This window comes from Schistocerca piceifrons, unplaced genomic scaffold (assembly GCF_021461385.2).
Source record: "Schistocerca piceifrons isolate TAMUIC-IGC-003096 unplaced genomic scaffold, iqSchPice1.1 HiC_scaffold_1692, whole genome shotgun sequence".
Lineage (NCBI taxonomy): Eukaryota > Metazoa > Arthropoda > Insecta > Orthoptera > Acrididae > Schistocerca > Schistocerca piceifrons.
Genome location: NW_025727559.1, coordinates 19,355 through 32,558, shown reverse-complemented (window position 1 = coordinate 32,558; position 13,204 = coordinate 19,355). Strand labels below are relative to the sequence as shown.

The following is a 13,204-nucleotide window of genomic DNA, read 5'->3' as shown; positions in this document are numbered from 1 at the left end:
GGATTGCGTTCGCGCTAACGTGACGAATTGTCAATAAAAAAAAAATGCGGCTGCTTTCGACCGAAAAGTAAGATTTTGTGTGTGTTGGGATAAGAACCGAATGCGAATTCTGCCATGCGCCAACATTATATGGGCGCCAACGGCCATACCATGTTGAGTACACCGGTTCTCGTCCGATCACCGAAGTTAAGCAACATCGGGCGTGGTTAGTACTTGGATGGGTGACCGCCTGGGAACACCACGTGCTGTTGGCTCCCCTTCATTTACTTTTTTTTTTTTTTTTATACCGCCCTCTTTCCATACCACCGTTGTGTTGTGACAAAGATTCTTGCTTAAGCATTTTAAACTACTGTAATGACCATAAAGTACGAAATTGCAGTAATTGTCTCAGTTTGAGGGAGAATGTGCTAACCAAGTTCGCCAGGAAGTCTTTGAAAACGACAAAACAGTACGAATCGGCAGATATGTTCTGAAATACGTCAGCGCCTGTTGTTGTGTAGCGGTGTACAATTCCTACTTCGATATGTAATCATAAAGTTATTCTTTAGTCGTCTCGTCTCGTCTCCTCATCTCCTGCAGACGTTTCTTGTGCTTGCGCTGTTATATGGGCCACGACCCGAGCGGCAGCGAGCGGCAGTCGGGACAAGTCGGGACGGGGACAGGGACAGCGATAGGAATGGTGCGAATGCACTGCAAATTACGCAAACACCTCGTCTGATGCGAGGAAGCTCACATCGCCAGCAGTGGCGCCCTCCAACAGGAACTTCCACACCCCGTACAGGCCATACGCCGGTCGGCCGCGCGCCAGCCATCCACTGGACACCAGGGACAAGATGCGTCTTCCGCGAGTGTCGAAGGCTGCACGCGCCAAGCGGATGACAGGAGGTGCAACGAGAAGCTGCGCGTCTCACACACACGGCGGCGCGCCCGCTAGTTCGGCAGTCGCTCTGCTGGCACGTCGGATTGCGGAAGGAAGTGCTTACAATTACAATTCTGTTCATGTTTTATGTTGTAAAGTTGTTACCTTGTAACGATGTAATGTTAATAAATAAATTTATAAAGCTCACAAAAAAAAAAAAAAAAAACACGAAGCACGTCCTTCCGGCTCATAAGTTTTGGAACTCAGGATTGCGTTCGCGCTAACGTGACGAATTGTCAATAAAAAAAAAATGCGGCTGCTTTCGACCGAAAAGTAAGATTTTGTGTGTGTTGGGATAAGAACCGAATGCGAATTCTGCCATGCGCCAACATTATATGGGCGCCAACGGCCATACCATGTTGAGTACACCGGTTCTCGTCCGATCACCGAAGTTAAGCAACATCGGGCGTGGTTAGTACTTGGATGGGTGACCGCCTGGGAACACCACGTGCTGTTGGCTCCCCTTCATTTACTTTTTTTTTTTTTTTTATACCGCCCTCTTTCCATACCACCGTTGTGTTGTGACAAAGATTCTTGCTTAAGCATTTTAAACTACTGTAATGACCATAAAGTACGAAATTGCAGTAATTGTCTCAGTTTGAGGGAGAATGTGCTAACCAAGTTCGCCAGGAAGTCTTTGAAAACGACAAAACAGTACGAATCGGCAGATATGTTCTGAAATACGTCAGCGCCTGTTGTTGTGTAGCGGTGTACAATTCCTACTTCGATATGTAATCATAAAGTTATTCTTTAGTCGTCTCGTCTCGTCTCCTCATCTCCTGCAGACGTTTCTTGTGCTTGCGCTGTTATATGGGCCACGACCCGAGCGGCAGCGAGCGGCAGTCGGGACAAGTCGGGACGGGGACAGGGACAGCGATAGGAATGGTGCGAATGCACTGCAAATTACGCAAACACCTCGTCTGATGCGAGGAAGCTCACATCGCCAGCAGTGGCGCCCTCCAACAGGAACTTCCACACCCCGTACAGGCCATACGCCGGTCGGCCGCGCGCCAGCCATCCACTGGACACCAGGGACAAGATGCGTCTTCCGCGAGTGTCGAAGGCTGCACGCGCCAAGCGGATGACAGGAGGTGCAACGAGAAGCTGCGCGTCTCACACACACGGCGGCGCGCCCGCTAGTTCATCAGTCGCTCTGCTGGCACGTCGGATTGCGGAAGGAAGTGCTTACAATTACAATTCTGTTCATGTTTTATGTTGTAAAGTTGTTACCTTGTAACGATGTAATGTTAATAAATAAATTTATAAAGCTCACAAAAAAAAAAAAAAAAAACACGAAGCACGTCCTTCCGGCTCATAAGTTTTGGAACTCAGGATTGCGTTCGCGCTAACGTGACGAATTGTCAATAAAAAAAAAATGCGGCTGCTTTCGACCGAAAAGTAAGATTTTGTGTGTGTTGGGATAAGAACCGAATGCGAATTCTGCCATGCGCCAACATTATATGGGCGCCAACGGCCATACCATGTTGAGTACACCGGTTCTCGTCCGATCACCGAAGTTAAGCAACATCGGGCGTGGTTAGTACTTGGATGGGTGACCGCCTGGGAACACCACGTGCTGTTGGCTCCCCTTCATTTACTTTTTTTTTTTTTTTTATACCGCCCTCTTTCCATACCACCGTTGTGTTGTGACAAAGATTCTTGCTTAAGCATTTTAAACTACTGTAATGACCATAAAGTACGAAATTGCAGTAATTGTCTCAGTTTGAGGGAGAATGTGCTAACCAAGTTCGCCAGGAAGTCTTTGAAAACGACAAAACAGTACGAATCGGCAGATATGTTCTGAAATACGTCAGCGCCTGTTGTTGTGTAGCGGTGTACAATTCCTACTTCGATATGTAATCATAAAGTTATTCTTTAGTCGTCTCGTCTCGTCTCCTCATCTCCTGCAGACGTTTCTTGTGCTTGCGCTGTTATATGGGCCACGACCCGAGCGGCAGCGAGCGGCAGTCGGGACAAGTCGGGACGGGGACAGGGACAGCGATAGGAATGGTGCGAATGCACTGCAAATTACGCAAACACCTCGTCTGATGCGAGGAAGCTCACATCGCCAGCAGTGGCGCCCTCCAACAGGAACTTCCACACCCCGTACAGGCCATACGCCGGTCGGCCGCGCGCCAGCCATCCACTGGACACCAGGGACAAGATGCGTCTTCCGCGAGTGTCGAAGGCTGCACGCGCCAAGCGGATGACAGGAGGTGCAACGAGAAGCTGCGCGTCTCACACACACGGCGGCGCGCCCGCTAGTTCATCAGTCGCTCTGCTGGCACGTCGGATTGCGGAAGGAAGTGCTTACAATTACAATTCTGTTCATGTTTTATGTTGTAAAGTTGTTACCTTGTAACGATGTAATGTTAATAAATAAATTTATAAAGCTCACAAAAAAAAAAAAAAAAAACACGAAGCACGTCCTTCCGGCTCATAAGTTTTGGAACTCAGGATTGCGTTCGCGCTAACGTGACGAATTGTCAATAAAAAAAAAATGCGGCTGCTTTCGACCGAAAAGTAAGATTTTGTGTGTGTTGGGATAAGAACCGAATGCGAATTCTGCCATGCGCCAACATTATATGGGCGCCAACGGCCATACCATGTTGAGTACACCGGTTCTCGTCCGATCACCGAAGTTAAGCAACATCGGGCGTGGTTAGTACTTGGATGGGTGACCGCCTGGGAACACCACGTGCTGTTGGCTCCCCTTCATTTACTTTTTTTTTTTTTTTTATACCGCCCTCTTTCCATACCACCGTTGTGTTGTGACAAAGATTCTTGCTTAAGCATTTTAAACTACTGTAATGACCATAAAGTACGAAATTGCAGTAATTGTCTCAGTTTGAGGGAGAATGTGCTAACCAAGTTCGCCAGGAAGTCTTTGAAAACGACAAAACAGTACGAATCGGCAGATATGTTCTGAAATACGTCAGCGCCTGTTGTTGTGTAGCGGTGTACAATTCCTACTTCGATATGTAATCATAAAGTTATTCTTTAGTCGTCTCGTCTCGTCTCCTCATCTCCTGCAGACGTTTCTTGTGCTTGCGCTGTTATATGGGCCACGACCCGAGCGGCAGCGAGCGGCAGTCGGGACAAGTCGGGACGGGGACAGGGACAGCGATAGGAATGGTGCGAATGCACTGCAAATTACGCAAACACCTCGTCTGATGCGAGGAAGCTCACATCGCCAGCAGTGGCGCCCTCCAACAGGAACTTCCACACCCCGTACAGGCCATACGCCGGTCGGCCGCGCGCCAGCCATCCACTGGACACCAGGGACAAGATGCGTCTTCCGCGAGTGTCGAAGGCTGCACGCGCCAAGCGGATGACAGGAGGTGCAACGAGAAGCTGCGCGTCTCACACACACGGCGGCGCGCCCGCTAGTTCATCAGTCGCTCTGCTGGCACGTCGGATTGCGGAAGGAAGTGCTTACAATTACAATTCTGTTCATGTTTTATGTTGTAAAGTTGTTACCTTGTAACGATGTAATGTTAATAAATAAATTTATAAAGCTCACAAAAAAAAAAAAAAAAAACACGAAGCACGTCCTTCCGGCTCATAAGTTTTGGAACTCAGGATTGCGTTCGCGCTAACGTGACGAATTGTCAATAAAAAAAAAATGCGGCTGCTTTCGACCGAAAAGTAAGATTTTGTGTGTGTTGGGATAAGAACCGAATGCGAATTCTGCCATGCGCCAACATTATATGGGCGCCAACGGCCATACCATGTTGAGTACACCGGTTCTCGTCCGATCACCGAAGTTAAGCAACATCGGGCGTGGTTAGTACTTGGATGGGTGACCGCCTGGGAACACCACGTGCTGTTGGCTCCCCTTCATTTACTTTTTTTTTTTTTTTTATACCGCCCTCTTTCCATACCACCGTTGTGTTGTGACAAAGATTCTTGCTTAAGCATTTTAAACTACTGTAATGACCATAAAGTACGAAATTGCAGTAATTGTCTCAGTTTGAGGGAGAATGTGCTAACCAAGTTCGCCAGGAAGTCTTTGAAAACGACAAAACAGTACGAATCGGCAGATATGTTCTGAAATACGTCAGCGCCTGTTGTTGTGTAGCGGTGTACAATTCCTACTTCGATATGTAATCATAAAGTTATTCTTTAGTCGTCTCGTCTCGTCTCCTCATCTCCTGCAGACGTTTCTTGTGCTTGCGCTGTTATATGGGCCACGACCCGAGCGGCAGCGAGCGGCAGTCGGGACAAGTCGGGACGGGGACAGGGACAGCGATAGGAATGGTGCGAATGCACTGCAAATTACGCAAACACCTCGTCTGATGCGAGGAAGCTCACATCGCCAGCAGTGGCGCCCTCCAACAGGAACTTCCACACCCCGTACAGGCCATACGCCGGTCGGCCGCGCGCCAGCCATCCACTGGACACCAGGGACAAGATGCGTCTTCCGCGAGTGTCGAAGGCTGCACGCGCCAAGCGGATGACAGGAGGTGCAACGAGAAGCTGCGCGTCTCACACACACGGCGGCGCGCCCGCTAGTTCATCAGTCGCTCTGCTGGCACGTCGGATTGCGGAAGGAAGTGCTTACAATTACAATTCTGTTCATGTTTTATGTTGTAAAGTTGTTACCTTGTAACGATGTAATGTTAATAAATAAATTTATAAAGCTCACAAAAAAAAAAAAAAAAAACACGAAGCACGTCCTTCCGGCTCATAAGTTTTGGAACTCAGGATTGCGTTCGCGCTAACGTGACGAATTGTCAATAAAAAAAAAATGCGGCTGCTTTCGACCGAAAAGTAAGATTTTGTGTGTGTTGGGATAAGAACCGAATGCGAATTCTGCCATGCGCCAACATTATATGGGCGCCAACGGCCATACCATGTTGAGTACACCGGTTCTCGTCCGATCACCGAAGTTAAGCAACATCGGGCGTGGTTAGTACTTGGATGGGTGACCGCCTGGGAACACCACGTGCTGTTGGCTCCCCTTCATTTACTTTTTTTTTTTTTTTTATACCGCCCTCTTTCCATACCACCGTTGTGTTGTGACAAAGATTCTTGCTTAAGCATTTTAAACTACTGTAATGACCATAAAGTACGAAATTGCAGTAATTGTCTCAGTTTGAGGGAGAATGTGCTAACCAAGTTCGCCAGGAAGTCTTTGAAAACGACAAAACAGTACGAATCGGCAGATATGTTCTGAAATACGTCAGCGCCTGTTGTTGTGTAGCGGTGTACAATTCCTACTTCGATATGTAATCATAAAGTTATTCTTTAGTCGTCTCGTCTCGTCTCCTCATCTCCTGCAGACGTTTCTTGTGCTTGCGCTGTTATATGGGCCACGACCCGAGCGGCAGCGAGCGGCAGTGGGGACAAGTCGGGACGGGGACAGGGACAGCGATAGGAATGGTGCGAATGCACTGCAAATTACGCAAACACCTCGTCTGATGCGAGGAAGCTCACATCGCCAGCAGTGGCGCCCTCCAACAGGAACTTCCACACCCCGTACAGGCCATACGCCGGTCGGCCGCGCGCCAGCCATCCACTGGACACCAGGGACAAGATGCGTCTTCCGCGAGTGTCGAAGGCTGCACGCGCCAAGCGGATGACAGGAGGTGCAACGAGAAGCTGCGCGTCTCACACACACGGCGGCGCGCCCGCTAGTTCATCAGTCGCTCTGCTGGCACGTCGGATTGCGGAAGGAAGTGCTTACAATTACAATTCTGTTCATGTTTTATGTTGTAAAGTTGTTACCTTGTAACGATGTAATGTTAATAAATAAATTTATAAAGCTCACAAAAAAAAAAAAAAAAACACGAAGCACGTCCTTCCGGCTCATAAGTTTTGGAACTCAGGATTGCGTTCGCGCTAACGTGACGAATTGTCAATAAAAAAAAAATGCGGCTGCTTTCGACCGAAAAGTAAGATTTTGTGTGTGTTGGGATAAGAACCGAATGCGAATTCTGCCATGCGCCAACATTATATGGGCGCCAACGGCCATACCATGTTGAGTACACCGGTTCTCGTCCGATCACCGAAGTTAAGCAACATCGGGCGTGGTTAGTACTTGGATGGGTGACCGCCTGGGAACACCACGTGCTGTTGGCTCCCCTTCATTTACTTTTTTTTTTTTTTTATACCGCCCTCTTTCCATACCACCGTTGTGTTGTGACAAAGATTCTTGCTTAAGCATTTTAAACTACTGTAATGACCATAAAGTACGAAATTGCAGTAATTGTCTCAGTTTGAGGGAGAATGTGCTAACCAAGTTCGCCAGGAAGTCTTTGAAAACGACAAAACAGTACGAATCGGCAGATATGTTCTGAAATACGTCAGCGCCTGTTGTTGTGTAGCGGTGTACAATTCCTACTTCGATATGTAATCATAAAGTTATTCTTTAGTCGTCTCGTCTCGTCTCCTCATCTCCTGCAGACGTTTCTTGTGCTTGCGCTGTTATATGGGCCACGACCCGAGCGGCAGCGAGCGGCAGTCGGGACAAGTCGGGACGGGGACAGGGACAGCGATAGGAATGGTGCGAATGCACTGCAAATTACGCAAACACCTCGTCTGATGCGAGGAAGCTCACATCGCCAGCAGTGGCGCCCTCCAACAGGAACTTCCACACCCCGTACAGGCCATACGCCGGTCGGCCGCGCGCCAGCCATCCACTGGACACCAGGGACAAGATGCGTCTTCCGCGAGTGTCGAAGGCTGCACGCGCCAAGCGGATGACAGGAGGTGCAACGAGAAGCTGCGCGTCTCACACACACGGCGGCGCGCCCGCTAGTTCATCAGTCGCTCTGCTGGCACGTCGGATTGCGGAAGGAAGTGCTTACAATTACAATTCTGTTCATGTTTTATGTTGTAAAGTTGTTACCTTGTAACGATGTAATGTTAATAAATAAATTTATAAAGCTCACAAAAAAAAAAAAAAAAAAAACACGAAGCACGTCCTTCCGGCTCATAAGTTTTGGAACTCAGGATTGCGTTCGCGCTAACGTGACGAATTGTCAATAAAAAAAAAATGCGGCTGCTTTCGACCGAAAAGTAAGATTTTGTGTGTGTTGGGATAAGAACCGAATGCGAATTCTGCCATGCGCCAACATTATATGGGCGCCAACGGCCATACCATGTTGAGTACACCGGTTCTCGTCCGATCACCGAAGTTAAGCAACATCGGGCGTGGTTAGTACTTGGATGGGTGACCGCCTGGGAACACCACGTGCTGTTGGCTCCCCTTCATTTACTTTTTTTTTTTTTTTTATACCGCCCTCTTTCCATACCACCGTTGTGTTGTGACAAAGATTCTTGCTTAAGCATTTTAAACTACTGTAATGACCATAAAGTACGAAATTGCAGTAATTGTCTCAGTTTGAGGGAGAATGTGCTAACCAAGTTCGCCAGGAAGTCTTTGAAAACGACAAAACAGTACGAATCGGCAGATATGTTCTGAAATACGTCAGCGCCTGTTGTTGTGTAGCGGTGTACAATTCCTACTTCGATATGTAATCATAAAGTTATTCTTTAGTCGTCTCGTCTCGTCTCCTCATCTCCTGCAGACGTTTCTTGTGCTTGCGCTGTTATATGGGCCACGACCCGAGCGGCAGCGAGCGGCAGTCGGGACAAGTCGGGACGGGGACAGGGACAGCGATAGGAATGGTGCGAATGCACTGCAAATTACGCAAACACCTCGTCTGATGCGAGGAAGCTCACATCGCCAGCAGTGGCGCCCTCCAACAGGAACTTCCACACCCCGTACAGGCCATACGCCGGTCGGCCGCGCGCCAGCCATCCACTGGACACCAGGGACAAGATGCGTCTTCCGCGAGTGTCGAAGGCTGCACGCGCCAAGCGGATGACAGGAGGTGCAACGAGAAGCTGCGCGTCTCACACACACGGCGGCGCGCCCGCTAGTTCATCAGTCGCTCTGCTGGCACGTCGGATTGCGGAAGGAAGTGCTTACAATTACAATTCTGTTCATGTTTTATGTTGTAAAGTTGTTACCTTGTAACGATGTAATGTTAATAAATAAATTTATAAAGCTCACAAAAAAAAAAAAAAAAAAAAACACGAAGCACGTCCTTCCGGCTCATAAGTTTTGGAACTCAGGATTGCGTTCGCGCTAACGTGACGAATTGTCAATAAAAAAAAAAATGCGGCTGCTTTCGACCGAAAAGTAAGATTTTGTGTGTGTTGGGATAAGAACCGAATGCGAATTCTGCCATGCGCCAACATTATATGGGCGCCAACGGCCATACCATGTTGAGTACACCGGTTCTCGTCCGATCACCGAAGTTAAGCAACATCGGGCGTGGTTAGTACTTGGATGGGTGACCGCCTGGGAACACCACGTGCTGTTGGCTCCCCTTCATTTACTTTTTTTTTTTTTTTTATACCGCCCTCTTTCCATACCACCGTTGTGTTGTGACAAAGATTCTTGCTTAAGCATTTTAAACTACTGTAATGACCATAAAGTACGAAATTGCAGTAATTGTCTCAGTTTGAGGGAGAATGTGCTAACCAAGTTCGCCAGGAAGTCTTTGAAAACGACAAAACAGTACGAATCGGCAGATATGTTCTGAAATACGTCAGCGCCTGTTGTTGTGTAGCGGTGTACAATTCCTACTTCGATATGTAATCATAAAGTTATTCTTTAGTCGTCTCGTCTCGTCTCCTCATCTCCTGCAGACGTTTCTTGTGCTTGCGCTGTTATATGGGCCACGACCCGAGCGGCAGCGAGCGGCAGTCGGGACAAGTCGGGACGGGGACAGGGACAGCGATAGGAATGGTGCGAATGCACTGCAAATTACGCAAACACCTCGTCTGATGCGAGGAAGCTCACATTGCCAGCAGTGGCGCCCTCCAACAGGAACTTCCACACCCCGTACAGGCCATACGCCGGTCGGCCGCGCGCCAGCCATCCACTGGACACCAGGGACAAGATGCGTCTTCCGCGAGTGTCGAAGGCTGCACGCGCCAAGCGGATGACAGGAGGTGCAACGAGAAGCTGCGCGTCTCACACACACGGCGGCGCGCCCGCTAGTTCATCAGTCGCTCTGCTGGCACGTCGGATTGCGGAAGGAAGTGCTTACAATTACAATTCTGTTCATGTTTTATGTTGTAAAGTTGTTACCTTGTAACGATGTAATGTTAATAAATAAATTTATAAAGCTCACAAAAAAAAAAAAAAAAAAACACGAAGCACGTCCTTCCGGCTCATAAGTTTTGGAACTCAGGATTGCGTTCGCGCTAACGTGACGAATTGTCAATAAAAAAAAAATGCGGCTGCTTTCGACCGAAAAGTAAGATTTTGTGTGTGTTGGGATAAGAACCGAATGCGAATTCTGCCATGCGCCAACATTATATGGGCGCCAACGGCCATACCATGTTGAGTACACCGGTTCTCGTCCGATCACCGAAGTTAAGCAACATCGGGCGTGGTTAGTACTTGGATGGGTGACCGCCTGGGAACACCACGTGCTGTTGGCTCCCCTTCATTTACTTTTTTTTTTTTTTTTATACCGCCCTCTTTCCATACCACCGTTGTGTTGTGACAAAGATTCTTGCTTAAGCATTTTAAACTACTGTAATGACCATAAAGTACGAAATTGCAGTAATTGTCTCAGTTTGAGGGAGAATGTGCTAACCAAGTTCGCCAGGAAGTCTTTGAAAACGACAAAACAGTACGAATCGGCAGATATGTTCTGAAATACGTCAGCGCCTGTTGTTGTGTAGCGGTGTACAATTCCTACTTCGATATGTAATCATAAAGTTATTCTTTAGTCGTCTCGTCTCGTCTCCTCATCTCCTGCAGACGTTTCTTGTGCTTGCGCTGTTATATGGGCCACGACCCGAGCGGCAGCGAGCGGCAGTCGGGACAAGTCGGGACGGGGACAGGGACAGCGATAGGAATGGTGCGAATGCACTGCAAATTACGCAAACACCTCGTCTGATGCGAGGAAGCTCACATCGCCAGCAGTGGCGCCCTCCAACAGGAACTTCCACACCCCGTACAGGCCATACGCCGGTCGGCCGCGCGCCAGCCATCCACTGGACACCAGGGACAAGATGCGTCTTCCGCGAGTGTCGAAGGCTGCACGCGCCAAGCGGATGACAGGAGGTGCAACGAGAAGCTGCGCGTCTCACACACACGGCGGCGCGCCCGCTAGTTCATCAGTCGCTCTGCTGGCACGTCGGATTGCGGAAGGAAGTGCTTACAATTACAATTCTGTTCATGTTTTATGTTGTAAAGTTGTTACCTTGTAACGATGTAATGTTAATAAATAAATTTATAAAGCTCACAAAAAAAAAAAAAAAAAAAAACACGAAGCACGTCCTTCCGGCTCATAAGTTTTGGAACTCAGGATTGCGTTCGCGCTAACGTGACGAATTGTCAATAAAAAAAAAAATGCGGCTGCTTTCGACCGAAAAGTAAGATTTTGTGTGTGTTGGGATAAGAACCGAATGCGAATTCTGCCATGCGCCAACATTATATGGGCGCCAACGGCCATACCATGTTGAGTACACCGGTTCTCGTCCGATCACCGAAGTTAAGCAACATCGGGCGTGGTTAGTACTTGGATGGGTGACCGCCTGGGAACACCACGTGCTGTTGGCTCCCCTTCATTTACTTTTTTTTTTTTTTTTATACCGCCCTCTTTCCATACCACCGTTGTGTTGTGACAAAGATTCTTGCTTAAGCATTTTAAACTACTGTAATGACCATAAAGTACGAAATTGCAGTAATTGTCTCAGTTTGAGGGAGAATGTGCTAACCAAGTTCGCCAGGAAGTCTTTGAAAACGACAAAACAGTACGAATCGGCAGATATGTTCTGAAATACGTCAGCGCCTGTTGTTGTGTAGCGGTGTACAATTCCTACTTCGATATGTAATCATAAAGTTATTCTTTAGTCGTCTCGTCTCGTCTCCTCATCTCCTGCAGACGTTTCTTGTGCTTGCGCTGTTATATGGGCCACGACCCGAGCGGCAGCGAGCGGCAGTCGAGCAAAGTCGGGACAAGTCGGGACGGGGACAGGGACAGCGATAGGAATGGTGCGAATGCACTGCAAATTACGCAAACATCTCGTCTGATGCGAGGAAGCTCACATCGCCAGCAGTGGCGCCCTCCAACAGGAACTTCCACACCCCGTACAGGCCATACGCCGGTCGGCCGCGCGCCAGCCATCCACTGGACACCAGGGACAAGATGCGTCTTCCGCGAGTGTCGAAGGCTGCACGCGCCAAGCGGATGACAGGAGGTGCAACGAGAAGCTGCGCGTCTCACACACACGGCGGCGCGCCCGCTAGTTCGGCAGTCGCTCTGCTGGCACGTCGGATTGCGGAAGGAAGTGCTTACAATTACAATTCTGTTCATGTTTTATGTTGTAAAGTTGTTACCTTGTAACGATGTAATGTTAATAAATAAATTTATAAAGCTCACAAAAAAAAAAAAAAAAACACGAAGCACGTCCTTCCGGCTCATAAGTTTTGGAACTCAGGATTGCGTTCGCGCTAACGTGACGAATTGTCAATAAAAAAAAAATGCGGCTGCTTTCGACCGAAAAGTAAGATTTTGTGTGTGTTGGGATAAGAACCGAATGCGAATTCTGCCATGCGCCAACATTATATGGGCGCCAACGGCCATACCATGTTGAGTACACCGGTTCTCGTCCGATCACCGAAGTTAAGCAACATCGGGCGTGGTTAGTACTTGGATGGGTGACCGCCTGGGAACACCACGTGCTGTTGGCTCCCCTTCATTTACTTTTTTTTTTTTTTTTATACCGCCCTCTTTCCATACCACCGTTGTGTTGTGACAAAGATTCTTGCTTAAGCATTTTAAACTACTGTAATGACCATAAAGTACGAAATTGCAGTAATTGTCTCAGTTTGAGGGAGAATGTGCTAACCAAGTTCGCCAGGAAGTCTTTGAAAACGACAAAACAGTACGAATCGGCAGATATGTTCTGAAATACGTCAGCGCCTGTTGTTGTGTAGCGGTGTACAATTCCTACTTCGATATGTAATCATAAAGTTATTCTTTAGTCGTCTCGTCTCGTCTCCTCATCTCCTGCAGACGTTTCTTGTGCTTGCGCTGTTATATGGGCCACGACCCGAGCGGCAGCGAGCGGCAGTCGGGACAAGTCGGGACGGGGACAGGGACAGCGATAGGAATGGTGCGAATGCACTGCAAATTACGCAAACACCTCGTCTGATGCGAGGAAGCTCACATTGCCAGCAGTGGCGCCCTCCAACAGGAACTTCCACACCCCGTACAGGCCATACGCCGGTCGGCCGCGCGCCAGCCA

At 48.5% G+C, this 13,204-nt stretch overlaps 12 non-coding genes across 12 annotated transcripts; all 12 read left to right on the top strand.

Moving 5' to 3' along the window:
• The first annotated feature begins 135 nt into the window (after window positions 1–135).
• On the top strand, window positions 136–254 carry LOC124737132. Its single transcript, XR_007009497.1, has one exon. It is a non-coding gene; the product is annotated as a 5S ribosomal RNA (ribosomal RNA).
• A 1,006-nt stretch (window positions 255–1,260) lies between these two features.
• On the top strand, window positions 1,261–1,379 carry LOC124737130. The gene has a single exon (XR_007009496.1). It is a non-coding gene; the product is annotated as a 5S ribosomal RNA (ribosomal RNA).
• A 1,006-nt stretch (window positions 1,380–2,385) lies between these two features.
• On the top strand, window positions 2,386–2,504 carry LOC124737129. Its single transcript, XR_007009495.1, has one exon. It is a non-coding gene; the product is annotated as a 5S ribosomal RNA (ribosomal RNA).
• Window positions 2,505–3,510: 1,006 nt separating this feature from the next.
• On the top strand, window positions 3,511–3,629 carry LOC124737127. The gene has a single exon (XR_007009493.1). It is a non-coding gene; the product is annotated as a 5S ribosomal RNA (ribosomal RNA).
• Window positions 3,630–4,635: 1,006 nt separating this feature from the next.
• LOC124737126 lies at window positions 4,636–4,754 on the top strand. The gene has a single exon (XR_007009492.1). It is a non-coding gene; the product is annotated as a 5S ribosomal RNA (ribosomal RNA).
• Window positions 4,755–5,760: 1,006 nt separating this feature from the next.
• LOC124737125 lies at window positions 5,761–5,879 on the top strand. Its single transcript, XR_007009491.1, has one exon. It is a non-coding gene; the product is annotated as a 5S ribosomal RNA (ribosomal RNA).
• A 1,005-nt stretch (window positions 5,880–6,884) lies between these two features.
• On the top strand, window positions 6,885–7,003 carry LOC124737124. Its single transcript, XR_007009490.1, has one exon. It is a non-coding gene; the product is annotated as a 5S ribosomal RNA (ribosomal RNA).
• A 1,007-nt stretch (window positions 7,004–8,010) lies between these two features.
• Window positions 8,011–8,129, top strand: LOC124737123. Its single transcript, XR_007009489.1, has one exon. It is a non-coding gene; the product is annotated as a 5S ribosomal RNA (ribosomal RNA).
• A 1,010-nt stretch (window positions 8,130–9,139) lies between these two features.
• LOC124737122 lies at window positions 9,140–9,258 on the top strand. The gene has a single exon (XR_007009488.1). It is a non-coding gene; the product is annotated as a 5S ribosomal RNA (ribosomal RNA).
• Window positions 9,259–10,265: 1,007 nt separating this feature from the next.
• Window positions 10,266–10,384, top strand: LOC124737121. Its single transcript, XR_007009487.1, has one exon. It is a non-coding gene; the product is annotated as a 5S ribosomal RNA (ribosomal RNA).
• A 1,010-nt stretch (window positions 10,385–11,394) lies between these two features.
• LOC124737119 lies at window positions 11,395–11,513 on the top strand. The gene has a single exon (XR_007009486.1). It is a non-coding gene; the product is annotated as a 5S ribosomal RNA (ribosomal RNA).
• Window positions 11,514–12,528: 1,015 nt separating this feature from the next.
• On the top strand, window positions 12,529–12,647 carry LOC124737118. Its single transcript, XR_007009485.1, has one exon. It is a non-coding gene; the product is annotated as a 5S ribosomal RNA (ribosomal RNA).
• Window positions 12,648–13,204: the final 557 nt, after the last annotated feature.